This window comes from Neophocaena asiaeorientalis, unplaced genomic scaffold (genome assembly GCF_003031525.2).
Source record: "Neophocaena asiaeorientalis asiaeorientalis breed wild unplaced genomic scaffold, Neophocaena_asiaeorientalis_V1.1 scaffold348, whole genome shotgun sequence".
In the NCBI taxonomy this organism is placed as follows: domain Eukaryota; kingdom Metazoa; phylum Chordata; class Mammalia; order Artiodactyla; family Phocoenidae; genus Neophocaena; species Neophocaena asiaeorientalis.
In genome coordinates, this window is record NW_020172672.1 from 2,122,277 (window position 1) to 2,125,769 (window position 3,493).

At 39.4% G+C, this 3,493-nt stretch overlaps 1 pseudogene; it reads left to right on the top strand.

Moving 5' to 3' along the window:
* Window positions 1-2,409: 2,409 nt before the first annotated feature.
* On the top strand, window positions 2,410-2,967 carry LOC112396113 (dynactin subunit 6 pseudogene; annotated as a pseudogene).
* Window positions 2,968-3,493: the final 526 nt, after the last annotated feature.

Below are 3,493 nucleotides of genomic sequence, written 5' to 3' on the forward strand. Positions count from 1 at the left end.
AATTAAAGAACAAATACCTAGAAGAATTAAAGAACAAACAAACAGAGATGGACATACAATAACTGAAATGAAAAATACATTGGAAGGAATCAACAGCAGAGTAACTGAGGCAGAAAGAACGGATAAGTGACCTGGAAGACAGAATGGTGAAATTCACAGCCATGGAACAGAATAAAGAAAAAAGAATGAAAAGAAATGAAGACAGCTTATGAGACCTCTGGGACAAAAGTAAATGCAACAACATTTGCATTATAGGGGTCCCAGAAGAACAAGAGAGAAAGGAACTGAGAAAATATTTGAAAAGATTATAGTTGAAAACTTCCCTAACATGGGAAAGGAAATAGCCACCCCAGTCCAGGAAGTGCAGAGAGTCCCAGGTTAGAATAAACCCAAGGAGAAACATGCCGAGACACGTAGTAATCAAATTGACGAAAATTAAAGACAAAGAAAAATTATTAAAAGCAACAAGGGAAAAATGACAACATACAAGGGAACTCCCATAAGGTTAACAGCTGATTTATCAGCAGAAACTCTACAAGCCAGAAGGGAGTGTGGCATGACATATTTAAAATGGTGAAAGGGAAGAACCTATGCATGCTGCGGAGCAGTTAGGCCCATGAGCCATGGCCGCTGAGCCTGAGTGTCCAGAGCCTGTGCTCCGCAATGGGAGAGGCCACAACGGTGAGAGGCCCACGTACCGCAAAAAAAAAGAAAAAGAAAAGAAAAAGAAAAAAAAGTAAAAGGAGCATACACCATGATCAAGTGGGATTTATCCCAGGGATGTAAGGATTCTTCAATATATGCAAATCAATAAATGTGATACACCATATTAACAAACTGAAGAATAAAAACCATATGATCATCTCAATAGATGCAGAAAAAGCATTTGACAAAATTCACCACCCTTTATGATAAAAACTCTCCAGAAAGTAGGCACAGAGGGAACCTACCTCAACATAATAAAGGCCATATATGACAAACCCATAGCAAACATCATTCTCAATGGTGAAAAACTGAAAGCATTTCCTCTAAGATCAGGAACAAGACAAGGATGTCCACTCTCGCCGCTATTATTCCACGTAGTTTTGGAAGTCCTAGCCATGGCAATCAGAGAAGTAAAACAATTAAAAGGAATACAAATTGGAAAAGAAGAAGTAAAACTGTCATTGTTTGAGATGACATGGCACTATACATAGATAATCCTAAAGATGCCACCAGAAAACTAGTAGAGTTAATTAATGAATGTGGTAAAGTTGCAGGACACAAGATTAATGCACAGAAATCTCTTGCATTCCTATACTAACAATGAAAGCTCAGAAAGAGAAATTAAAGAAACAATCCCATTCACCATTGCAAAAAAAGAATAAAATACCTAGGAATAAACCTACATAAGGAGGTAAAAGACCTGTCCTCAGAAAAGTATAAGACACTGATGAAAGAAATCAAAGATGACACAAACAGATGGGGAGATATAACATGTTCTTGGATTGGAAGAATCAATATTGTGAAAATAACTACACTACCCAAAGCGATCTACAGATTCAGTGCAATCCCTGTCAAATTACCAACTGCATTTTTTACAGAAGTAGAACAAAACATCTTAAAATTTGTATGGAGACACAAAAGACCCCAAATAGCCAAAGCAGTCTTGAGGGAAAAAAATGGAGCTGGAGAAATCAGACTCCCTGACTTCAGACTTTATTACAAAGCTACAGTAATCAAGACAATATGGTGCTGGAGCAAAAACAGAAATATAGATCGATAGAACAGGATAGAAAGCCCAGAGATAAACCCACACACCTATGTCAACTAATCTATGACAAAGGAGGCAAAGATATACAACGGAGAAAAGACAGTCTCTTCAATAAGTCGTGCTGGGAAAACTGGACAGCTACATGTAAAAGAATGAAATTTGAACACTCCGTAACACCATGCACAAAAATAAACTCAAAATGGATTAAAGACTGTAAAGCCAGACACTATAAAACTCTTAGAGGGAAACATAGAAAGAACACCCTGGCATAAAGCACAGCAAGATCTTTTTTGACCCACCTCCTAGAGTAACTGAAATTAAAACAAAAATAAACAAATGGGACCTAATGAGATTTAAAAGCTTTTGCACAGCCAAGGAAACTATAAACAACATGAAAAGACAACCCTCAGAATGGGAGAAAATATCTGCAAACGAATCAACGGACAAAGGATTAATCTCCAAAATACATAAACAGCTCATGCAGCTCAATATTACAAAAAACAAACAACCCAATCCAAAAATGGGCAGAAGACCTAAAGAGACATTTTTCCAAAGAAGACATACAGATGGCCAAGAGGCACATGAAAAGCTGCTCAACATCACTAATTATTACAAAAATGAAATCAAAACTACAATGAGGAGACAGGGCCCGAACCATGTCGGAAAAGACTCAAAAAAGTGTGAAGATTGCACCTGGAGCAGTTGTGTGTGTACAGAGTGAAATCAGGGGTGATGTAACTATAGGACCCAGGACAGTGATCCACCCTAAAGCACAAATCATTGCGGAAGCCGGGCCCATAGTGATTGGCGAAGGTAACGTAATAGAAGAACAGGCGCTCATCATAAATTCTCACTCTGTTGCAGCAGATTCAGAGCCCAAACCTATGATCATTGGCACAAATAATGTGTTTGAAGTTGGTTGTTATTTCCAAGCCATGAAAATAGGAGATAATAATATTATTGAATCAATTGCATATGTAGGCAGAAACGTAATACTGACAAGTGGTTGCATCATTGGGGCCTGTTGCAACCTGAACACATTTGAAGTCATCCCTGAGAACACAGTGATTTATGGTGCAGGCTGCCTTCATCGGGTACAGACTGAGCGGCCACAGCCCCAGACACTACAACTGGATTTCCTGTTGAAAATCTTGCCAAACTACTATCACCTAAAGAAGACTATGAAAGGAAGCTCAACTCCAGTTAAGAACTGAGAACAATATAGGTCATCAAGATAACATTTGTCTTTGACCACTGTCTTCTGAAAAATCCACAGTGTTTATGCACTCTTAGCAGTGCGCAGAATAATGCGTGATGACTTTATCTTGTAAAATTCAGTTAGAGAGGAAAATAATGGGTTTTCATTGTAACTGTCCTCTATAATTTATATAAAGTGCATTATTTTCTGATGTCCTTGCCCCATTTCTGATAATTTACAGATTTTTCTTCTGTGTTGTTTTGTTATGTAAAATGTTGGCCATGAAATTTAGTTATATAAAAGACTCCCCATGAGGGCTTCCCTGGTGACGCAGTGGTTGAGAGTCCACCTGCCAATGCAGGGGACACGGGTTCGTGCCCCGGTCCGGGAGGATCCCACGTGCCACGGAGCGGCTAGGCCTGTGAGCCATGGCCGCTGAGCCTGCGCGTCCGGAGCCTGTCCTCTGCAGCGGGAGAGGCCACAACAGTGAGAGGCCCGTGTACCGCAAAAAAAAAAAAAAAAAAAAAACCCCCCCCAAAAAA